We start from the raw sequence: 26,328 nt of genomic DNA, 5'->3' as shown, positions 1-26,328 counted from the left end.
AATGATTCCCAAACACTTAGCCGAGGAAACTGTCAATTGGTATCAGAGAAAGAAAACAAAGCTGCTAGAATGACCCAGCCAATCACGTGACCTGAATCCAATCCAAAATGTATTGAAGAAACTAAAGCTCAGAGTTCATAGAACGAGCCCACAGAACTTTCAGGATTTGAAGGTTGTTAGTGTGGTGGAATGAGTCAAAATCACACACAAGCGATGCACGTGGCTCGTTTCTCCATACAAGAGGCATCTTGAAACTGTCATCACCAGCAAAGGCTTTTATAAAAGTATTAAATTTCAGTAAGCGTGTTCAATACTTTTTCCATGTGTAATTTCTCATGATTACACATAACTTAATTTATGGACATCTATGGTTTAATTTCTTTGCCTGTGTGGATTGGAAGGGATGTTACCAACATCTAGTAAGAACTTTTTATCAATAGTACCTTTAGAAATATATTTACTTAGAAAATTGGTGACATGTTCAATTCTTATTTCTCTATCTATCTATCTATCTATCTATCTATCTATCTATCTATCTATCTATCTATCTATCTATCTATCTATCTATCGTGTATATATACCAAACAGGTAGATGGGTCTCGCATTCACAAAACAGACAGACATGTCAGGAGACCCAACAGGTCCTCTTTAATTATTATTTGTGATGGTACTAACATTATTTAAAGTAAAGAAACACCCTTTTAAATTGATTAATCTAAAAGAAGCTTAATAAATCCCTAACAAGTCTAAAATTTTGACAAGTGTCACTTTGTGGAATACATCTTCATTGATGAATGCTTGTGATTCCACTAGCTCTTCTGTTCTAATAATGGACAAAAGCATTCATTAAGTATAATGATGTTAAATTTGATTTGTTTGCATGAAAGCATACCTAATACAAAAATGTGTATCTTTATCACAGAATATTTTGTATGAAGCATATTTTTAAAACTTCATTTAAGTTTAATTTTCCAAACGTCTTTTTAATAAAGCTAAAAACCCTGGGAATATTATTATTGCATGGATTAGAGTGAGTGATTGGATTAATTTACAAGTTTGCTCTAGGTAATTTCAGGGTTTTGTAATTCTACTTTAAGAGCATCTCTTGCTTTAATCATTTGCATGGTAGGGAAAAAATCAAATATTTGAGATCAAGGACCAGAAAGTACATCAAAGGATTTACAAATTATTACTTGTAACTCTTGAGCAGAAACGGTCTATCTTATGCTACATGGATAGCAATTCTTGCAGTTTTGGCTGATACACTCGTGTCTGCATATTGTTATACTGGAAATGAAAGGTGCATATGTACAGTACATGATAATTTAAAAAAGACAAAGATTATATACAGAAGATTCTTATATTAGACATAATAAAAGTTCTTCTTTTGCCTGTTCTAATCTAAACATCATCAGGAAGTATAGTATATGTTGGATTGAAACTAGCCCATGTTGGAGTGAAAGTACAGAGAGCTAAGTAAACTGAAACAAGAAGAAAAAAGAAAATAAGAAATAAAGGAGACAGGAAAAAAATATTACTATACATCAGACTACAAAGAACTGAATTGTATTGTATTAATAAATATGCAAAGTAAGTGAAATAGACAAGCACCTCCTGCTGAGAGATGGAGGCTCTGTATTCTAACATATACTGGGTAAACTGGCATTAAGTAGCCATTTTGCATGGCATGACATCCAGATAATGCTCTTTGCATGGTATGAGCCTGGAACTGCTGTCTTCAGAATGATGATTCATCACTCACGTGTCGTGGGTTGGAAAAGCATGCAGTGTATTGGGCAGACATGGTACGCACCAGAGAGGAGGCATGGATGCTAGAGCCCAGATATGCAACAGTAAAGAGTATGAACTTTAGAAACAAGTTTAAAGGAATGGAGATCAAAGAGTATAAAAGAAATAACAAGAATAAATGGGAAAATACCACCCAGTGTATTGGGCAGACATGACATGTGCCAGAGTGGATGCGTGGATGTGTAAAGCCCAGATATAGAGACTATGAATCTTAAAAAAGAGTGGAAAAGGATGGAAATAAAAGAACACAATAGAAATAACAGGAATCAATAGGAAAAAATCGGAAAATATTCACTACAATAACTTAAGTTGATATATAGGGCAAATTTAAAGTAAAAGGATGGCAATGCAAAAGAGATATACATGTTGGAATAATGAGAAATGGAAAAATGAAAAACATGAATAAATAAAAGGTGAATATCCACAAAAAACAGTCCAGCAGTATAAAGGTCCTAGCAGTTTTGTAAGGGATTTAAAAATAATTCATGAATGCCAATAAACATATCATTGTGGAAGAACAAGCTAAATATTAATAAATAGATAAGCCAAACTCATTAATAAAAACTAGATAGTTCATATTCCCGGTTTAGACATTTTGGATATAACGTCTGCAAGTGGTCTATCCAATGAGCCTTCCTGTATTTTAATTTTTTTATGTGGTCTCCCCCTCTCCTAAATGTTAGACCATTTTCCAAAACATGGAAGCTCATCTGCTCGACAGTATGGCTCGCTTGGTGAAAATGGTGTTGTAGATCAAGTCACATATGTGTTGGGTAGATACAGCTGCAAAGACAAGACCACAAGTACACCTGATGACATAGATGGCATTTGTTTTTCAAGTTGAAAGGCCTTCTAAATGGAAAAAATGGCTGGTGAAATTCTGCTACCATAGTGTCTACAACCATTGTCTACAATGACGACGAAATAAAGTTCTGGACTTCTAGTTCTGACCAGCGATGGCACAGCGGGATCCAGATCACTGCTGCATGTCAAACACAACGACATCACTATCCAGGACGCTGCAACGTCACGGATCGTTGTCGTTCTCGTTGCAAAGTTGCTGAGTGGGACGGTACCTTTGCTGTTGTCTTCTTGTTAGTGTCTTGTTTCCTTTTTTGGATTCATTTTCCAGTTAACTTGCCTTTTAATCTCACATGGGTTACTTGTAATCCAGCATTTACTGCACTTCCTCATTATAGCCAGTGTATTATATCTTTTTTACAGTCCATGCATTCAGAGTACTCTATGAGTTTTGCCCTGGACATACTTATGCTTTTTCATTTTGCATAGTTTATGTTGGTTCCTTCATGATTATTGTATGCTCAACTGATGTAGTACCATGCACGTGTAACATTTTTTATTTTGCAGCTGTGTTACTTTGTCATTTTCATATTTTTTTATTTATCTGGGGAAAGTCTGGGGTACAGACTGAAATGTTACTGTAATACAACTGCAAGGCAGTTACACCCAACCTCCACCAGGGGGAGTAGGTATGGGTAAACAGGTAGCACCACAGTGCAAAGCGCGGAGCGCCACTAGGAGGTGGCAGAGTAGTCAGACAGGCCAGTCAGCAAAAAACAGGAAGACGAAGAACCAGAGGTCACAGCAATGCTCGTGGTCAGAGACAAGCCAGAAATAGGAACCAGACAGGAGTGGGATCCAAAACGTGAGACAGAAGACGTAGTCAAGGAAGGAGCCAAAGAGTCAAAGCCAGACTGGAAATGTAGTAACAGAGACGGAAAGCAAGAGGCAGGGTTCTGAATTCAAGCCGAGTCATATAATGTAGGGAACCACCAAACACACACTAAGTCAGGGATAGGGAACGGGAACGGGTCAGACACAAATACGGGTAGTCAGAAGCAGGAGGATCACTATCGTATATGGGTCAGCTGCTCAAGACAGAAACTGGAACTATCACTGACACATACTACCATAAATGGCACCAATAAATAGCCACCCACGGACTAAAGAGAGGAAGGAAAGGTTAACCCCACCATACCCAGGCAGGGGAAAGAATAGCAAGAAGCAAACCCCGACCTGGATCATGGCAGTTATTTTTAATGTGGGAATTTTCATTCTAATGAAACCATACAGATCTTTTAATTGTTTTTGCGAGTGCAGGTCTGCCTTCTTTTTATATGTCAGGCTATGTGCACACGTTGCAGATTTTTTGCATTTTTTCGGCAGTTTTCCGTGGCAAAAACGCTTAAAAAACGCATACATTAAGCATCCCATCATTTTTTAATGCATTCCGCAATTTTGTGCACATATTGCGTTTTTTTTCCGCGATAAAAACACATCGTGGAAAAAAATGCAGTATGTTCATTAATTTTGCGGAATTATCGCAGATTTCCCACTATTAATGTACTGGGAAGCTCCAGAAAAAAAAAACGCAAAAAAATCAGCACAAAAACGGCACAAAAACCACGAGAAAAACGCAAGAAAAATGCATGCGGATTTCCTGCTGAAAAAGTCAGTTTTTCGTCAGGAAATTTCTGCAAAGATTCTTGACGTGTGCACATACCCTGAAGGAAAAACTTTCTAAGACTCAGAGATAACCTACTACCCTGTCACTTCTATCTTTCATTGTCATATTACAGCACGTGCATAGTAAATGTCTCTTCCCCTGTACTTTTTACTTTAATTGGTTTTGATGCATATCAAACATTACGACAATTATGACAACTCTGTTTATTTTAATTGTAAACTATAGCACTATGTATATTATCATTACAGTCTATATTGATATCCCATGTTTGCTGTTAAAATAGCGATAAAATAAATAAAATACATAAATATACAGATATCTACCATAACAAAATGTACTGAATAAACAGTCACCTATGATGGAATAATGGAGTAAAACAAGTACAGCTGTCCTTTAATGCCAAAACATAAAATGTACCAATTCATAGAGAACACAGCTGTGTAGAAACCGGTTTACAACCTACATGATCATTAAATTAAAGCTAAGAACTATTCAAAAGATTTTAACATTATTATGTGCCTCATTGCATGATTGACACGTTCTGGCTTAATATGTCCAGCTATATAATTGTTCTGCCAGATGATGTAAGCATAAAGAGCCAAATGAAGCTGGCTAAGCAGATTAAATGCAAGGTCTGCTTATTCTGAACATATAAAAACCTTACTGGATCATGAGCACTAACAGTATTAATGAAAATATCTTGTTTTTTACTCTTAACAGAAGCAAGGTCGGAGTTTAAAAAACAAACAAATTTGAAATAAAGGGGAAATAGCACCACTTAAGGGTATTTTGGATATTTCTGTGCTCAAAGACTGTAATTGTTTATGAAGCACATACAAGGCATGTGCTGCAAGCTTAATCATGTGTTTTAAGCCACAGCGACTGTTGTATTATATTTCTGGGAGGGGTGTATCTTTATCTTGAAAATAGGATTTTTTTTTTACAAATTCTGTGTGACCTGTACAGAAAAAAAGTGATAAAGGGAGAAGGAGATGAGCATTGTGAACATCACTTGTTGTTAATGAGGGATCCTCTGTCATTTACAGTGGCATGTAAAAGTTTGGAAACTCCTGATCCTGTGAACATTTAAGCAAGTTGAAGATGAAATGATCGCTAAAAGGGCCTAAAGTTAAAGGTGACACATTTCCTTTGCATTATAGGCTCTCTCTCTCTCTCTCTCTCTCTCTATATATATATATATATATATATATATATACTAGATGGTGGCCCGATTCTAACACATCGGGTATTCTAGAAAATGTATAACAGAACTTGTTCAGTAAATGTAAACGTAGCATATAACAGCCCACGTAGCATATAGCACAGCCCATGTAGCATATAGCACTGCCGCGTAGCATGTAACACAGCCCACGTAGCATATAGCACAGCCCATGTAGCATATAGCACAGCCACATAGTATAAAACACAGCCCACATAGCATATAGCACAGCCACGTAGTATATAACACAGCCACATAGCATATAGCACAGCCACATAGCATATAACAGCCCACATATTATATAGCACAGCCACTTAGTATATAACACAGCCATGTAGTATATAGCACAGCCACGTAGCATATAACACAGCCCACATAGCATATAGCACACCCATGTACTATATAGCACAGCCACATAGTATATAGCACAGCGACATAGCATATAACAGCCCACGTAGTATATAGCACAGCCACATAGTATATTGCACAGCCACGTAGCATATAGCACAGCCACGTAGTATATAACACAGACCATATAGCACATAACAGCCCACATAGTATATAGCACAGGCACATAGTATATAACACAGCCACGTAGTATATAGCACAGCCACATAGTATATAGCACAGCCACGTAGCATATCACAGCCCACATAGTATATAGCACAGCCACGTAGTATATAGCACAGCATAGCACAGCCACGTAGCATATAGCACAGCCACGTAGTATATAACACAGCCCACATAGCATATAACAGCCCACATAGTATATAGCACAACCACGTAGCACATTGCACAGCCACGTAACATATAGCACAGCCATGTAGCATATGACAGCCCACGTAGTATATAGCACAGCCATGTAGCATATAACACAGCATAGCACAGCCACGTAGCATATAACAGCCCACGTAGTATATAGCACAGCCACGTAGCATATAACACAGCCCACATAGCATTTAGCACAGCCACGTAGCATATAGCACAGCCATGTAGTATCTAACACAGTCCACGTAGTATATAACACAGCCACGTAGTATATAGTACAGTCCACATTGTATATAGCACAATCCACATAGTATATAGTACCGTCCACGTAGTATATAACACAGCCCAGGTAGTATATAGCACAGTGCACATAGTATATAGCACAATCCACATAGTATATAGTACAGTCCACATAGTATATAGCACAGCCACATAGTTTAAAGCACAGCCACGTAGTATATAGCACAGCCACATAGTATATAGCACAGACGCAGCCCACGTAGTGTATAGCACAGCCATGTAGTATATAGCAGCCAAGTAGAATATACCACAGCCCACGTAGTATATGGTATAGTCCACGTAGTATATAGCACAGTCCACATAGTATATAGCACAATCCACATAGTCTATAGTACAGTCCACAAAGTATATGACACAGCCCACGTAGTATATAGCACAGTCCATGTAGTATATAGCACAATCCACATAGTATATAGCACAGTGCATGCAGTATATAGCACAGGCACAGCCCACATAGTGTATAGCACAGCCACATATTATATAGCAGCCACGTAGTATATAGGACAGCCACAGCATATATAACACAGCCCACATAGTATATAGCAGTGTGGGCACCATATCTCTGTTAAAAAAATAACTACAATTAAAAATAGTTATATACTCACCTTCCGGCGGCCCCCGGATCCAGCCCAGGAGTTAGCGATGCTCTCACCAGGTCCATTCCCAGAGCATCGCGAGGATGGGAAAGGCTTCATGGGCCGCCGGAAGGTGAGAATAGCATGATTTTTTATTTTTTTAAAATTATTTTTAACATTATATCTTTTTACTATTGATGCTGCATAGGCAGCATCAAGAGTAAAGCCTGTCGCTTATTGGTCGCGGCCGGCTGGGTGCGACCAATCAGCGACGTGGGATTTCCGTTACAGACAAACAGACAAACAGACGGAAATGGACCTTAGACGATTATATATAGATAAAGTCTTTATTTTTCATTTTAAAAATTACAGAAAGGAAAATGGGCCAATGAAAAGTTTGGACACCTTTGGAGATTTGATTGGTGGTCATAGCTTTCAGATCAAAATTAAACATTAATTTTGATCTGAAAGCTATGACCACCAATCAAAAGACAATATGGTAAGCAGGGTGTGACTAATAAGTTAAAATATAACTTTGAATATGTTGTGTAAAAGAAGTACTGAAAAGAAACACAAAATTACAAACAACAATATGTTATGTCTCGAGTTCCCGCCACTGCACAGGGGAAATCTCAAACCACCTAAGCTGCGGCCTCCCATTCTTCTCCACCCGCAGTGGAGACATCGGTCCCAGCGTCTGGCTCAGGCAGATACTTTGCGCTTGGTTACCGCTGCCCTTCCCGGCTCAACCATTGTAGCCAGTAATGGTCAGTGGTGAGCAGGACTAAGTCCTGCTTTTCTCCTTCTGAGCATGCCCAAGGGCAGACCTCTCATGGTGGGGGTCACATGCTCTTGTCCTGTTGTAGCTCCTATTGGTCCACTAGGAAGGTCCTGAAGAAGCTACAACTAGGGTTGAGCGAAACGGATCAGACAAATTAAAAAATTGCCGATTTTTGGCAAAGTCGGGTTTCATGAAACCCGACCCGATTCTAGTGTGGGATCGGCCATGAGGGCGGCGATCTGTGCGCCAAAGTCGCGTTTTGTATGACACTTTCAGTGCCATTTTTCAGCCAATGAAGGAGGATGCAGAGTGTGGGCAGCGTGATGACATAGGTCTCGGCCCCCACCATCTTAGAGAAGGGCATGACAGTGATTGGCTTGCTTTCTGCAGCATTACAGGGACTATAAAGGGGCGTGCACGCTGGCCGCCATCTTACTTCTACCGATGTTAGCATAGGGAGAGGTTGCTGCAGCTTCATCAGAGGAAGGGATATAGTTAGGGAGGGAAGATTAACCCCCAAACTGCTTATGCTGTAGCGATTTCCACTGTCCAACACCACCATTTTTTTGCAGGGACATTGGAGGCAATATATTTTTGTGCATCAGCTCTGTAGCTTATTGCTGTTTGCATGCCGCTGTGCAAGCCAACTGCTTTTTTAAAAGCAAAAATCCTGTTGCTCCTTTCTGCACAGTTATCTTGTTTATTTGTCCACACTTTTGTGTGCAGCAGTCCTTTTTATTGCTGCCATACTTTTCCTGAGATCATTGTAGGGAGATTGAAATTGTACTACAGTCCTTGTATTTTTTCATATATCTTCCAGCCACTTTCTGCCACTTACATTGTGTTGTTTTATGCACTGTGCCTGAGTTTTGGTTCAGTCTCCCCCCAAAAAAGTGAGATTCAAATTCTCACAAAGTGGATATACTTCAGTCCTGTTAGTTTGTAGTATGCCAGCCAGCCACTTTCTGCCACTTAGATTACGTTGTTATATACACTGGGCCTGAGTTTTGGTTCAGTCTCCCCCCAAAAAAGTGAGATTCAAATTCTCACAAAGTGGATATATTTCAGTCCTGTTAGTTTGTAGTATGCCAGCCAGCCACTTTCTGCCACTTACATTGTGTTGTTTTATGCACAGGGCCTGAGGTTTGGTTCAGTCTCCCAAAAAAACAAGTGAGATTCAAATTATCACAAAGTAAATATATTTCAGTCCTGTTAGTTTGTAGTATATCAGCCAGCCACTTTCTGCCACTTACATTGTGCTGTTTTATGCACAGGGCCTGAGGTTTGGTTCAGTCTCCCAAAAAAACAAGTGAGATTCAAATTATCACAAAGTGGATATATTTCAGTCCTGTTAGTTTGTAGTATATCAGCCAGCCACTTTCTGCCACTTACATTGTGTTGTTTTATGCACAGGGCCTGAGTTTTGGTTCAGTCTCCCAAAAGAAAGGGAGATTAAAATTCTCAACAAGTTTATATACACCTTCTACCTTGTTTTACAGTACCATATAATGGTTGTTATTTTGGTTAGATTTTCCAAAAAATGAGGAAGTCTGGTGGAAGAGCCCGTGGGCGGGGGTTGCCAGCTGGTACTATGGTGGTGGTGGTGCATCTGGTGGTAGTGGCAAAAGCACAATAGCACCTAAGGCTGTAGGGGTTGAGCCAGCATCATCGTCTGGCTACACAAGGCCTCGAAGGCTCCCTTATTTCGGGAGTAGGAAAACAGCTTTTAAAGCCGGAGCAGCAGGAAAAAGATTTGGCTTTCCTTGCTGACTCAGCCTCTAGCTCCTTTGCCTCCTCTTCAGAATGTTGATGATCTAACCTTCATTAAAATGAACCAATCATGGATTTCAAATTATTTTGCCCCACCATCCCCTGCTGACACGTAGCTTGCCTGAAAAATGTCTTGCTTTTGGCCTCCTCTTACTGACTTCTCCAATTCCTCCATTTGCAGCTGCTGAATGTCCACCATAGGCCATTTTTATACCTCCCTAAATGGGCTGGCTCCCCCCACAGGGCCATGGTCACCACCTGGCGCAAGCACCCGTGCGAGTGCCATTTGCCTGGACAGGTGGGTGGGTCCACTCTTGGGGGACGGCACTGGCACAGGGTCCCTCATAGTACAATGAAGTGTCTCTGATGATGGTGGTGCACAACCAACGTCAGACACACCATCATAATATGAGGGGCCCTGTGCCAGTACCGCCGCCCACGAGAGAGTTTTCCCCCCCAGCTCGAACAGTGCTCTACCACTTGCAATACTTACCTCTCCCTGCTCCACCACTGTGTAGTCTGTGCTGTTAAATCCTTCAATGGCACTGCCAATACAAATTTGTTGAAATGATAGATGATAGTTAAACTATACAGGGGCCCTGGCCTCCATTTAGACCAGTTAGTACTTTGTGCCTACTACCACTGTCTGCTACTCAGCAGAGGAGCCCACCCCTGTACCTAGTTATGCTGCCTGTTTAGTCCTGTTACCAATTTTGAACTGCATTTAGCCGACTTTTGTATTTGGGCCTACTAACTGTGTCTGCCACTCATTACAGATGTCCTCCACTGAACAAAGCAATGCCGCCTGTTTAGTCCTGTTACCAATTTTGAACTGCATTTAGCCTACTTTATTATTTGGGCCTACTAACTGTGTCTGCCACTCATTACAGTTGTCCTCCACTGAACAAAGCAATGCCGCTCGTTTAGTCCTGTTAATAATTTTGAACTGCATTTAGCCTACTTTAGTATTTGGGCCTACTATCTCTGTCTGCCACTCATTACAGTTGTCCTCCACTGAACAAAGTAATGCCTCCTGTTTAGTCCTCTTACCAATTTTGAACTGCATTTAGCCTACTTTATTATTTGGGCCTATATCTGTGTTTCCTTCTCATCCTGCCCATTGCCCAGCCACTGCTAGATGAGTCTGCTGGTACATTGACCCAGACCACTACATTCCCCTTGCACTCTACACAGCCAGAATCTGACCCTGCTGAAAGTCAGGTTCCCCTTCCCGCATACTATACCACCTTACATGGGGACAAAGAGGAAGGTGCAGATGAAAGAGCAGGTTCCTTCATCAGGTGGGGGGGCATACTCGTTGGCGATGTCACTGGCACAGGGCCGCTCATAGTACGCAAAAGTGTCTCTGCCAGTGGGAGGCGCCACCCGCCGTCAAACACACCGCTGTACTATGAGGGGCCATGTGCCAGTGCCAACGAGTGGGCCCCCCTTGCTTGCTCAGGAACACAGCACTTGCAAAGTTGAAATACTTACCTCTCCCTGCTCCACCGCTGTGACGTATTCCGCGGTTCCTGGGCCCACGAAAATCTTGATCCAGCCTTACCCTTCCACAACTTTAGCCAAATGACCCCCAGTTTTCAATGCCTAACTATTATTATAAAGTAAATTAAGATTGACAAGCTTAAGTAATAACAATTGATGTTTTTGGCATTAAAATGGGCACTGTAGGTGTTTTCCTGTCCTCCACTCACTGCAGACTTTGATTCCCCATTGACTTGCATTGGGTTTCGTGTTTCAGTCGGCCCCCGACTTTTTACAATAATCGGCCGATTTCACCTGAGCTGACTTTTGACAAAGTTTTGACAAAGTTTTGACAAAGTTTTGCGAAACCCGACTCGATCCGAAAAAAGTAAATGTCGCTCAACTCTAGCGACAACTATAAAAGGTTTGCATGGCCGCACGGCCATGCGCTAGTATCAATTGTGTTTGGCTGTTGCCAGTGGATACTCTACCACTCAAGTCATATGTGGAGGGTCTGTTTAGCTCTGGGGCTGTACACTCAGGCAGGCAGCTAGCATCAGTGGGGCAATTAGCCTCGGCTTAGCATCTGGTTCCATCATGTGTGCGGTTAGCACAGAAGAGTTCCAGAGCAAGCACAACCCTAGTTAGGGTAATAGTTTTCTGTGTACAGCGCTATTCTGTGAAGCAACAGAGGTCACTTATATTTCACACTGGGTGAGGTTAACCCACGTGTGAGCTCAGTGTCCATCCGCAATTACTTAGCAGCAGGTATCTCTGCATGGTGGACCCCGGGCTGCTAACGCACCTCGTATCTCTCTCTCATTACTCGGTGTGTTCCGCTAACCCTAACACAATAAAACTCACAAAAATCACATTCAGCTAAATGTTGAATATACCACAATAGTTCAAATGTCATTAGACGGATCCGAGGGACAAGAAATTATAACCTTTATATCCCTCCAAGGATCCAAGAAGCAAATTGCTTCATACAATATCTAGACTCAGGTTGAAACCCACATTTAGAACATCATAGGTCACCAGCATAGGATAGAATGCAAAAGATTCATAAATAATTCCAAAGTATATATTAAAGGAACGATCTCACCTTATGTTTCTGATTCCTCAGATGAGACTGGGACCATCGGATCCGTCTAATGACATTTGAACTATTGTGGTGTATTCAGCATTTAGCTGAATGTGATTTTTGTGAGTCTTATTGTTGTTTATAATTTTGTGTTTCTTTTGAGTACTTCTTTTACACAACATATTAAAAGTTATATTTTAACTTATTAGTCACACCCTGCTTACCATATTGTGTTTAATTTTGACCAAAGTTTCAGACCTTAATCAGCCTGTCAGTGTTATGGCATTTTCACTATCATTGTTAGGAAAGGCCAAGTGAAGCAAATTTCCCAGCTTTGTAAAATCCCAGCCTCCTCTAACCTTGTACAAAAAAACAGCAGCCATGAGTTCTTCAATGCAGCTGCCTAGCACTCTGAAAATGAAAATGGTGGAGGTCCACAAAGCAGGCGTAGGCTATAAGAAGTTAGCAAAATGTTTTCAAGTTTATCTTTCCTCAGTTCGAAATGTAATTAAAAAATGACAGTTAAAAGGAACAATGATGGTCAAGATAAGGTCTGCAAGGTCAAGCAAAATTTCAGTGAGAGCTGCTCTTAGGATTGCTAGAAAGTCAGATCAGAACCCCTGATTGACTGCAAAAGACTAAACGATTTATCAGACTCTGGAGTTGTGATACATTGTTCTACTGTTCTGAGACACCCACACAAATATAGCCTTCATGGAAGAGTCTGAAGAAGCAAATCTCTCCTGCATCCTCATCATAAAATGGAGCATCAGCAGTATGCAAAAGAACATTTAGACAAGCTTGATGCATTATTGAAATAAGTCCTGGGGACTGATGATGTTAAATTAAAATAATTTTAGCCACGATGATATGTGTGGAGAAAAAAAGGCAAAGAATTTCAGGAAAAGGACATCTCACCAACCATTAATCGTGGGAGTGGAACAATCCTACTTTGCGGTTGTGTTGCAGACAATGGCACAGGGAACCTTATGTGGGTAAAGGGAAGAATAGATTCAATTAAATTTCAACAAATTCTTGATGCAAACATAACACCATCTGTTAAAAAGCTGAAGTTGAAAAGAGAATGGCTTCTACACATGGATAATGATCCTAAGCACACATCAAAATCCACAATAGACAATCTAAAAAGGCGCAAGCTGAATGATTTACAATGGTCCTCACAGTCCCCTGATCTGAACATCATTGAAAATCTTTAGCTAAACCTCATAATAGCAGTGCATGCAAAACAACCCAGGAATCTCACAGAACTGGAAAAATTTTCCAAGGAACAATGTATGAAAATCCCTCAAAAAGAATTGAAAGACACTTGTCCGGCTACAAAAAGAGATTATAAGCTATGTCTTCTTTAACTTTAGGCCTTTTTAGAGATCATTTCATCTTCAACTTGCTTAACTGCTCACAATAACAGTAACATAGATAGATTACCTTTTTAATATAATAAGAGAAACATTTTACATAAAGTAAAACTTTTAACATTAAAACTTAATTAAAATAATGGTGCATTTTCAGTATTTTTTATTCCACTAAGTAGCTACATCATTTATTAACACAAATGTCTTTTCTAAACAGTTCTTTCCAACTTATCTTTGTGCCGATTCCTGCTACTTTACAGACATATTTTAACATGGTCATAATTCTCTACTTTAACCCCTTTCTGATATTGAGCGTAATAGTATGCCGATGTTGGACTCCCTCCCTTTGAAGTGAGCTGCGGCGCTGAGCCAACATCTTTCTGGCACATGTCAGCTGTTTTGAACAGCGGACATATGCCTCTAACAGCTGCAGGTGGAATCGTGATCCACTCACGGCTGTTAATTAGTTAAATGCTGCTATCAAATTCTGACAGTGACATTTAACATGGGCTTCAGGCAAGCGCGCCAGAAATCCCACCCATCAGCACCCATGTCTCATGACCACAGGTTGCCGATGGGTTGGCATGACAACCAGAGGTCTCCAACAGACCTCTATGGTTGTCACTGCCAGATTGCTATGATTGCTGCCCAGTGGTCGGCGCTCATAGCAAGTCAGCAATTCTGCTACATGCAGAATATGTGTTCTTTAATGTAATGTAACTTACAATTAAAACTCAAATTAGATATGCCTGTGTAGAAATATGTGGTATCTATATACAACATAGAATGCAGACCATATTTTTTTAGACATAGTTTAATTACTAATTGAATTAATTGTAGGGATGTGCTTTTGGATTATGGCAATGTGGTACTTTTTAAGCATATGCTCATTGCTCAATAAAATATATTTCCAGGCGACAAGGTCTTTGAATATTCTGTATTGCTTTTATCTTTCCTGCAAATGGAATGTTTATTACCAAAATACTTTAAAGTTTTCTTTAGGATTAAAGTTTAGTGTTTTTAGCAAGCCTTACACTATCACTAGATTCTGTAAGTAGAAGAACTAAATTTAATTGTTTCTCCTTTAAAGAAATATATGAAATCAATGCCTTTAGTTTCTTCTTTTTCCTGTCTTTGTATACCTTCGTTTCATGGGTTTATTGAACAGTAAATCACCATTTCTCCTTTGCCACAGTTCCTTATGAAACCAAGATGTGTAAGCTCTCAAGTGAAATAAATGAGGTTGTACTAAAATAGACCAGATTGCTACTTGCAAATTGAACTCCGATATGTTATTTCTGAACATCCTTATTTGTGACTTTAGGAAAAATATGCATTTTAGGGCTTTGTTGTCACACAGAAGTATAATTACTGACAGTGCTAGACTATCAGACAATGGGAGCACTATTTTGGGACTTAATCAAGACTCTTGTATTGGAAACCTTGCAGCTTAATGATTTCACATTATGCACATTTCCATCCATGTAACTGCATGAATTATGTATATATTTTTGAAATAAGGCTATTTTCATTATATGAATATGTTTTACTGTTTCAGGCATTGAAGCTTACTAATTTTATAATGAAATTTTATATAGTTTTGTAAATTAGTTATTTACATTGTTCTAAATAACTACTTACCAATACAAGGAGCAGGCCTATTTGGGCTTTAAATACCAAACTATTTTGTTCTTTTGCATAAGAAAAACAGTTTTCATAAAATAAATGTTTTGTTTTCATGTAGTTATTTTTGTACAGTTGTACCTTTTTTATTTTTTCATCAACAAAGCTGTGAAAGGTCTTACTTTTGTGGGGTGAATTGAAGTTTTATTGGTATATTTTTGGTACGTATGACTTTTTGACCGCTTTAATTCAGTTCTTTTTGGAAGGAGAAATAAACAAAAACTGGCAATTCTACCTCAGCTTTTCATGAGGGGGATGATTTATCATTCACTTTCATGTGATTCTGTGGGTACAATGCAACATTTATATACTTTTCTTTATGTTTTACTATTTTTGCTTAATAAAAACATTTTAAAAATATACATACACAGTAATTTTATTTTGTAACATTCAAAGATCCGTAAAAGTTTAGGGTTTTTTTGTTTTTGCTTTTTGAGTGGTGGGATAAGCAAAACCACCAATTCTGATATTTTGTTTCAGTATTCACCATGCAAGTAAATAATATGGTAATTAAATAACTTGGGTGCACAATCTCTTTGGGCTACTACCCTCACTCTGGTGATGCCCCACTTTGTTAGCTTTATATTACAACAATTCGTCTGATGAAGGTCTATATTTGAGACAGAAATGTTACTTTATTTTAAATTGCTAGCACTTAATAAATTATATATTCTACTTTCAAAAGTGCCAGATAATATTTATATTGAATTTAAAGAGTGATATCTGAGCACCTTTAATAATGGAGTGACATTCAACTCTGGCAAAAATGAAGAGTCTACCACATCAAAACCCTGTCATGGGGAGCCCAATCTCCAGACTTGAACCCCATTGAAAACCTCTGGAATGTAATCAGGAGGATGATGGATAGTCACAAGCCATCAAACAAAGAACTGCTTACATTTTTGCTCCAGAAGCAGTGTGAAAGACTGGTGGAAAGCATGCCAAGATGCATGAAAGCTGTGATTAAAAATCATGGTTATTCCACAAAATAATGATATCTGAACTCTTCCTCAGTTAAAACATTAGTATTGTTGTTTCTAAATGATTATGAACTTGTTTTCTTTGCATTATTTGAGGTCTGAAAGCACCATTTTTCTTTGTCAGAAAAAAATACAAAATTTATTGCTTGGAAATTTGGAGACGTTGTCAGTAGTTTATAGAATAAAATAGCAATTTACATTTTCCTCAAAAATATACCTATAAAGAGAAAAATCAGACAAACTGAACATTTTGCAGTGGTCTCTTAATTTTTGCCAGAGCTGTATTTCCATGTCTGCTGTGATTAAGTTGAGTTATGCTCAAACCCGAAAAGAAAAACCCTTCACATAATGCCAAGTTGTATTAAAAAATATATATCTTTATTAAGGTGCAAATAGCCATTAAAAACAGGGCCTATACCTCAAATGCAAAAGAAATGGTGGGACACCGAACACGAAACGCCCCCAAAACAATCACAATTAGGGTATACTTAGATAATACAGATATAAATGTCAAATATGTCAGTGTTACAAGAAGTATGTGAAATAATTGGGGGGTCTAGTTTCCAAAATGGGGTCACTTGTGGGAGTTTCCACTGTTTAAGCACATCAGGGGCTCTCCAACCTCGACATGGCGTTCGATCTCAATTCCAGCCAATTCTGCATTGAAAAAGTCAAATGGCACTCCTTCCCTTCCGAGCTCTGCCGTGCACCCAGTGATTTACTCCCACATATGTGGTATCAGTGTAGTCAGGACAAATTGCACAACAAAACTGGTGGTCTAATTTCTCCTGTTACCCTTGTGAAAATAAAAATTTATGGGCGAAAAAAACGTTTGTGGAAAAAATACATTTTTTTATTTTCTCGTCTCTACATTATAAACATCTGTGAAGCACTTGGGGGTTCAAAGTGCTCACCACACATCTAGATAAGTTCCTTAAAGGGTCTAGTTTATAAAATGGTGTTACTTGTGGAGGGTTTCCACTGTTTAGGGACATCAGGGGCTCTCCACGTCGTCCGATCTCAATTCCAGTTAATTCTGCATTGAAAAAGTCAAACGGTGCTCCTTCTCCTCTAAACTCTGCCGTGCTCCCAAACAGTGGTTTAACCCCACATATGGGGTATCAGTGTATTAAGAATAAATTGAAAAACAAATCTTGTGGTTCATTTTCTCTTTTTACACTTGCGAAAATAAAAAAAATTGGTTATGAAGTAAAAGTTTGTAAAAAAAAAGTTAAATGTTAATTTTTTCTTTCCACATTTCTTCAGTTCCTGTGTAAATGGTTTAGAAACTTCTTGAATGTGGTTTTGAGCACCGTGAGGGGTGTAGTTTTTACAATGGTGTCAGTTTGGGGTATTTTCTGTCATGTACACCCCCTCAAAGTGACTTTAAATGTGAGATGATCCCTAAAAAAATGGTTTTGTAAATTTCATTGTAAAAATGAGAAATCGCTGGTCAACTTATAGCTTCCTAACAAAAAAAATGTTTCCAAAATTGTGCTGATGTAAAGTAGACATGTTGAAAATGTTATTTATTAAGTATTTTGTGTGACACCACCCTCTAATTTAAGGGCATAAAAATTCAAAATTTGAAAATTGCAAAATTTTAAACATTTTTGCCATATTTCCATTTTTTCATAAATAAACACAAGTAATATCGAAGTAGTTTTACCACTACCATGAAGTACAATATGTCATGAAATAAACAATAGTAAAAGAAAAATTACCGCACACTCGAAACTGGTATGATGCAAAAAGGTATATGCCAGATTTATTCAAAAAAACAAGTCAACAAATAGAATTGCCACTGTGATAATTCGTAGATAGAAACCCGATGTTTCGACCCTCCCGGGTCTTATTCATGGGGTTACTTAACTCTTTAGATACACAAACATAGGAGTGGCAGTGATAGACGGCAAGACAATGGTCCCTTTAAGGCATAACCTTATAGTAAGTCCAGTAATTGCTCCTGTGGCATAGGTAGAAGGATCCTGTTTAGGGTGGGCCGCAGCGTGTAGAGCTGTCCTGCTCTGTCCTGCATTCTGGTCTGGGAGTCAGCGGCGCATCCCGCGCCCTGCTGCGCTGTCCTGGATTGGACAGAACGCAGGACGGAGCAGGACAGTTCCAGAGTTATAGCTTCATAAAATGACAGTGGTCAGAATTGTAAAAATTGACCTGGTCATTAAGCTGCAAATTGGCTCTATCACTAAGGGGTTAAGGGAGCAAGGACAGCACTGGTGAGATCAGCCTATGTTATACCTATAAGACCCCACTTATCAGGAACTGAGTGTCATACAATCTGCAATTCTTCTGGGGTGGTAATGGCATCACTGGCAGCTTTATCCAGATGGAGAAAACATTGATGACTATGTGTGTGCTCTTTAATCAAGTCAGTAGGAGCTACTTTATAAAAACAGCATAATCAAATGTTTCCTCAACTGAATCAGACTTGAATGGAGAAGGGCGTTGAAGTACACCAGATGTAGGACTTCCTTATCAGGAATTGATGTCATGCCATTCCATGTAGACATGTGATTAATGTTTGTTAGAAAAACTCCCTTAAAAGAGATCCGTTATCTCCTGAAGTGATATGTACACTTTGATACATCTATTTATCCTGACAATGAAGGGAGTACTGATGTACCCTTGCATACTACTCACTATTTATCACCTACACAAAACTTCCCAACCAACTGGCTGTACAACGCAAACCTATTCAAGTAAATCAAACTTTCTACAGTTCTCTGCAAAGTCAGATAACTGGGAGGGAAAAATTAGAAAGGAATACAGGATTGATAAAGGTCCCAGTTGCCGGATCTTGTAGCAATATGCCATCATTCATAAGTAGGATCTTAACTGATTTAAACAAAAGTGTGGAATATCAAATATCATTCTTAACTTGATGAATTCTGTTTTTACAGCTAAATTTTAGGATACACCTTTTTTCTTATATGGTAGTATAGGTTCCAGTACACGTAAGTAGAAAACACCAATGTTTATCCCAAAATTGTTAAAAAACATCTTCATCAGTTTATATTGCAATTAAGGCATTAAACAACAGTTCTATAACCTTTAAAGTCTCTGGTTTTTAAGGTACCATTACACTAAACGACTTACCAACGATCACTACCAGCAATACGACCTGGCCGTGATCGTTGGTAAGTCGTTGTGTGGTCGCTGGGGAGCCGTCACACAGACAGCTCTCTCCAGTGACCAACGATCTGGGGAAAGACTTCGGCATCGTTGAAACTGTCTTCAACTATGCCGAACTCCCCAGGTAACCAGGGTCAACATCGGGTTACTAAGTGCAGGGCCGCGCTTAGTAACCCGATATTTACCCTGGTTACCATTGTAAAAGTAAAAAAAACACTACATACTCATATTCCGATGTCTGTCACGTCCCCCGCCGGCAGCTTCCCTGCACTGACTGTGTCAGCGCCGGCCATAAAGCAGAGCACAGCGGTAACGTCACCGCTGTGCTCTGCTTTACGGCCGGCAGCGCTGACAGTCAGTGCAGGGAAGCTGACGGCGGGGGACGTGACAGACATCGGAATGTGAGCATGTACTGTTTTTTTTTTTTACTTTTACAATGGTAACCAGGGTAAATATCGGGTTACTAAGCGCGGCCCTGCACTTAGTAACCCGATGTTTACCCTGGTTACAAGTGAACACATCGCTGAATCGGCGCCACACACACCGATCCAGCAATGACAGCGGGTGATCAGCGACCAAAAAAAGGTCCTGATCATTCCCCTCGACCAAGCAGGGGCCTGATCGTTGGTCGCTGTCACGCATAACGAGATTGTTAGCGGGATCGTTGCTACGTCACAAAAAGCGTGACGTTGCAATGATATCGTTAACGATATCGTTGTGTGTGAAGGTACCTTTAGTCTTAACTGACTGACTCTGTTATAACTAAGCGCCAGGTTTGAAATGTGTAATAACTCCCAAGTTATAGACATCTTGAGTAATCTTTTTATGGAATATACACTGATGAAGATATCTGTTATATACACTGTTCTACATATTTTTAAACGTAATCAGGTTCAGTTATGAAAGGAGCCATTTCTTTATGTCTTTGACCTCCTCAATTCAAATCTGACATAGAAATTTTAGTTGACTCTTCTTTGTATGATATCAAAGAGTTTTCTTTTACTGCTACATATAATTAATGCTTAGGTATTTCAAAACTTTGAAACATTATTATTTTGCAAATATAAAGATGCAAAATATTTTATTATGCTAATCTTCTGATTTTTATTTAGAGGAAACTTAACAACAATTCAAATTGATTCACTATTGCGAATTTTAATCTTGGTTATAAATTTGGTCCTCATTTAGTGACAACTCTTTTTAGCTTCTCTTTTGTGCTTTTGCATCAGATCATCTCGTTACATTAGAATGGTCCAACATTAATTTGCAAGCATTAATGGATTCTATTTGCCTTGATATCTTTTCTCCATAGTAGCAATATCTTTGTGAAATCTCTCACCGGGCTCGCCACTTACTGCTCCACAGTTTGTTAGAAAAAAAGTCTAGATGGAAATGTAAGAAATGAACTTTTAAGGACATGTTGCAGCCAAGATCCTAATGTGTTTTGAGTATTTCCACCAACTTTACATAGTTATGTGCTTTTGAGCTTCCCAAAAAATTAGTTAACAGTAAAGCAAACGCTAACCATGCAGCCTTTTCCTTGCCCTGCATCAAACTGAGAAACTACTCATATTGAAGAAGTCAATAAATGTCCAATAAAGACTCTTTCCTTTACCTTTGCTTCACTCCACCTTGGAGATTCATCAATGAAATACTTGAATGTTTTTGCATTTTTATTCATTGCCTTTACAAGGTTTTTCATTAGACCCAACTTGATATGCAATGGTGGTAGCAAAATCTTATGCGGCTCAACAAGTGCTGGATGCAGGACATTTTTACTCTGTGGCTGAAGTAAATTTTGGAGGAGCCAATCTCTTTTAAGGTAGTGATATTGTCTTGCACGACTATCCCACTCACACAAAAAGCAGCAGTACTTTGCGTATCCACCCTGGAGACCAAGAGGGCAACCTCTTTTAAGTCACCACAGAAGGGCTACAGATGTTGGTCATAGTTCAGGCACATCAACAGTATAAGGCTTTTTTATGTGGACTGCATAACCAATTGGAACTGAATGTAGCACATTGCCATTATGGAGCAAGCCTTGTTAGGCTTGTCTTTGATGAATCGAAGAAGAACCTTTATTCCTCTGAAATATGACTTATCTTCAGAGCTTCCATTAAACTGTTTATGTTTTTGCTTGCCACAAGATCCCCATCCATGAAGAAGTATTGGACAAGATCAGTATTATGCTTGCTGAACAATGAAATCCGAACATTGTTCGCTATGAGATTCCACTGCTTTAGCCTGGAAACTAAGGGTACCATCACACAGTGGCACTTTGATCGCTAGGACGGCACGATCCGTGACGTTCCATCGATATCGTTACGATCTCGCTGTGTCTGACATGCTACTGCGATCAGGGACCCCGCTGAGAATCGTACGTCGTAGCAGATCGTCTGAAACTTTATTTCGTCGCTGGATCTCCCGCTGACATCGCTGAATCGGCGTGTGTGACGCCGATTCAGCGATGTCTTCACTGGTAACCAGGGTAAACATTGGGTTACTAAGCGCAGGGCCGCGCTTAGTAACCCGATGTTTACCCTGGTTACCAGCATAAACGTAAAAAAACCAAACATTACATACTTACCTTCAGCTGTCTGTCCCCGGCGCTGTGCTTCTCTGCACTCATCCTGCATCCTGTGTCAGCGCCGGCCAGCCAGAAAGCACAGCGGTGACGTCACCGCTCTGCTTTACGGCTGATCGGCGCTGACAGTGCAGAGGAAAGCACAGCGCCGGAGGACAGACACGGAATGTAAGTATGTAATGTTTGTTTTTTTTACATTTACGCTGGTAACCAGGGTAAACATCGGGTTACTAAGCGCGGCCCTGTGCTTAGTTACCTGATGTTTACCCTGGTTACCAGGGACCTCGGGATCGTTAGTCGCTGGAGAGCGGTCTGTGTGACAGCTCTCCAGCGACCAAACAGCGACGCTGCAGCGATCGACATCGTTGTCGTATTGCTGCAGCGTCGTTTCAGTGTGACGGTACCCTAAGAGCTCAGCCTTAATCTTGGGCAGATTAAAATCTCTAACAAGATCATTCAAGATCATTCTGTTCTCTTTGTATTGTAAGGTGTGGTTCAGTTGAGATTGCTAACAGAAAGTCTGGGTCATGACACCAAGAGCCCTTTTCTTCCTCACTTGACTCAACTGAAAATGTTTCTGGTGTTTTAGAACCAGCAGTTCTTCTGTATGTGGTACAGGGCATGTTGCAGTTTGAATGTTTGGAAACTGTAAAGTACACTTCTTCCTTCAAGCTCCTTTCCTAATAGGGCACCATGCAAAAATAGCAATTGGTAGTGTGATTGGTTGGCTCTCTCCAGATCATTGGGACTGCAAAAGGCATAGACTGCTTCTTCCCATACAATTACTGAGTAAAATATGATGCACATCTATTGTAGAATATGTGTGGAGTCCAACTCTTGACCCAATCTCCTGTTCTGCAGCCAAAGTACAGGTTGTAGGCTTTCCTTATCATAATAGTCAAGTTTGAAGTGACTTCTAATATATGCCAAAAACAGTCCACTTTATTGGTGCAAAAACAAGGCATATCTAGAAAACATAGAAATGTAAATATTTATTTTGCTCATTATATATAGTGCCATTAATTCTGCAGTGATTTACAGACATTATCGACACTGTCCCCATTGGGGCTCACAATCTAGATTCCCTAGGAGTATGACTTTGGAGTGTGGGAAGAAACCAGAGAACTCGGAGGAAACCCATGCAAACACAGGGAGAACATAGAAACTCCTTGAAGATGTTGACCTTGGTTGGATTTGAAACCAGGACTCCAACACTGCAAGTCTGCAGTGCTAACCACTGAGCCACCGTGCTACCTGATATGCTAATAAAGTAAATTAAAAATCCTAAAATTGTATACCTTACATAGAAGGCATTTCTGATACAACTGTAATTAGGATTACGTAATCGGAGCCAAGTTGGTGTTTTTTGATTGGTCACCCTAAGATGATACAATAGACTAAATAGATAATGCAATAGACTAGCTACTAACAATGCAATAATGATGATGATGGTGATGAAATAATAGACTTAATTTTCCTATTAGCCTGCATGTAAGGTGTAAGGTGTCATAAGTAATTACAACCTCGTCTGGATCTTGAAAATTAGTGCTAATCAGCAAATTTAGGCATCATATTCATTTTCAGAACCACAAAATTAGTTAAGTTCAACTATTTTTGTCTCTGAACCAATTTGCTTGTAGAATAGTGTAATTTTGGAACACATTGATTTTATCTATTCATGTGTGCTGGATCCTCTATTACTTTAGAACCTTCTGTATGGATTGACTTTCCCAATCGCACCGTGTTTCCTGTGATTGCTGGCAAATAGGAGGGTGAGATGAATAATTTCCTCATCCTCCTTTTTTCTTCAATGTATTCTATCCCTTTATGCTAGTAAATATGGTATAACTGATAGCCGGTGATTAATGAATTTCCCAAAATTCAAAATGAATATTGTCTTAGAAATTGTCTGGTAAATATGATCCACATGAAATGTGATCAATGTGAATCTAATGCACTGTATTATTCTATGGGGTGTCTCCATAATAAGCTTCCCATCCTGCCTCTATGCAGCTACCTCCAGACTTATTTTTACTGTTCCATCATGTGCAACATCCTTATCTGCAACCTTCACTCTATGCTGGGGCATAAAGACCTTTTCCTCCACCTTGACACTGCAACATCACAATGTGTTGCAATCTCAGGGGCCTACTTGGTGCTGGAAGACCCAGTGCAGAGTAAATATTGGGGAAGAAGACATCACATGATGAAGCAATGAAAAGAGATAGAAGAAAGCTGTATGGAAGACCTAATGGAAGATATGATAGTGTGATAGGTGAGCAGTGAAGTATTATTTTATTTTTTTAGCCAGTTCTGTCAGTTTCCTGGTTGACATTCTTCATGTTAGTGTACTAACATAAAGAATTCTTTGCAATGTTCAAGGCGAATTCAAGTGCCTCTAGTAATAATAATGCAAAAATATTACTAATATACAGCTCTGGCAAACATTAAGAGACCACCACATCAAAACCCTGTCATGGGCAGCCCAATCTCCAGACCTGAACTCCATTGAAACCAAGAGGATGATGGATAGTCACAAGCCATCAAACAAAGAAGAACTGCTTACATTTTTGTGCCAGAAGCAGTGTGAAAGACTTGTGGAAAGCATGCCAAGACGCATGAAAGCCGTGATTAAAAATCATGGTTATTCCACAAAATATTGATTTTTGAACTCTTCCTGAGTTAAAACATTAGTATTGTTGTTTCTAAATGATTATGAACTTGTTTTCTTTGCATTATTTGAGATCTGAAACCACTGTTACTTTTTTTTAATTTTGACCATTTTTTATCAGAAAAAAAATACAAAATGTATTGCTTGGAAATTCCCAGAGGTCGGCAAGGGAGGGGGAGCCGGGGCTGTCTAATTATACTTACCTGCTCCTGGCGCGGTCCCTGCAGGTCCCTGGCTCCCCAGCTTGTTCCTGTAGTGAGCGGTCACATGGTACCGCTCATTACAGTAATGAATATGCGGATCCACTTCCCATAGGGGTGGAGCCGCATATTCATTACTGTAATGAGCGGTAACGATGACCGCTCACTACAGGAAGAAAATGCAGCTCCGGGGAACAGATTAGCAGTGGCGGCGCCAGGAGCAGGTAAGTATGACAGAGCAGTGCGCGATATTCACCTGCTCCTCGTCCCACCTTCCACGCCGCTGTGTTTTCCGCAGTGACGCTCCGGTCGGAGGGCGCAGTGACGCGATTAGTGTGCGCGCCACCCTCTTCCTGAATATCGGTGCAGAGGATGGGAAGACACATCGGCAGTCAGCGGTGGAACGGGAAAGGTGAGTATAGCAAGTGCCGGGGGCCGGAGAGGTGAGTATGTAATTTTTTTTTTAATCGCAGCAACAGCATATGGGGCAAATATCTGTATAGAGCATCTTATGTGGCCATGTGCAGCATGATATGGGGCAAATATGTGTATGGATCATCTTATGGGGCCATAATCCACATTTGTGGAGCATTATACGGGGCAAATATCTGTATGGGGCATCTTATGTGGCTATGTGCAGCATTATATAGGGGGGCAAATATCAGCATGGTGCATCTTATGTGGCCATGTGCAGCATTATATGGGGGCAAGTATCTGTATGGAGCATCTTATATGGCCATGTGCAGCATTATATGGGGCAAATGTCTGTATGAAGCATCTTATGGGGCCATAATCCACATTTGTGGAACATTATACGGGGCAAATGTCTGTATGGAGCATCTTATGGGGTCATAATCAACATTTGTGCAGCATTATATGGAGCATCTTATGGAGCCCATCATAAACTGTATGGAGTATTATATGGGGCTCCTGATTCAATATGGATATTCAAAAACACTTAACCTACTGATGTCTCAATTAATTTTACTTTTATTGGTATCTATTTTTATTTTTTTAATTTACCAGTAGCTGTTGCATTTTTCACCCTAGGCTTATACTCGAGTCACTAAGTTTTCCCAGTTTTTTGTGGCAAAATTAGGGGGGTCGGCTTATACTCGGGTCGGCTTATACTCGAGTATATACGGTAGATTAGTTTTAGTTATCAATGTACTGTATGGGAATATAATATTATTTTATTAAATGTGAGCTCAGCATAATATGTGTGCTTTATAAATGAACAGTATGAAACATATACTGTAGTTGCTGCTTCTGTAAAGTTTTATAAGACTATACATTGTTTAGATTTTTAGATTTTCCCACTTACAATATTTTCTCAGTAGGGAACATATTGCTCTGAAATTGCTTGCCTGAGCTTTCTTGTAATTTATGACCTTTCATTCCAAGTAAACTT

At 39.6% G+C, this 26,328-nt stretch overlaps 1 protein-coding gene across 14 annotated transcripts in view; it reads left to right on the top strand.

Annotated features, from left to right (window-relative positions):
• LOC138675902 (synaptotagmin-1) overlaps positions 1 to 26,328 on the top strand; it is a 1,081,934-nt gene that overhangs the window by 295,544 nt on the left and 760,062 nt on the right. For 7 of the 14 annotated variants that reach the window (XM_069764525.1, XM_069764521.1, XM_069764534.1 and 4 more), the window contains exon 4: positions 5,344 to 5,432. The exons of the other annotated variants lie outside the window; for them this stretch is intronic. The gene's annotated coding sequence lies outside the window, so the exon portion shown is untranslated. The remainder of the gene's footprint in view (positions 1 to 5,343; positions 5,433 to 26,328) is intronic. 14 annotated transcript variants of the gene reach the window in all.

The sequence above is a fragment of the Ranitomeya imitator genome, chromosome 4, assembly GCF_032444005.1.
Source record: "Ranitomeya imitator isolate aRanImi1 chromosome 4, aRanImi1.pri, whole genome shotgun sequence".
In the NCBI taxonomy this organism is placed as follows: domain Eukaryota; kingdom Metazoa; phylum Chordata; class Amphibia; order Anura; family Dendrobatidae; genus Ranitomeya; species Ranitomeya imitator.
This window is presented reverse-complemented; position numbering and strand designations above follow the sequence as displayed.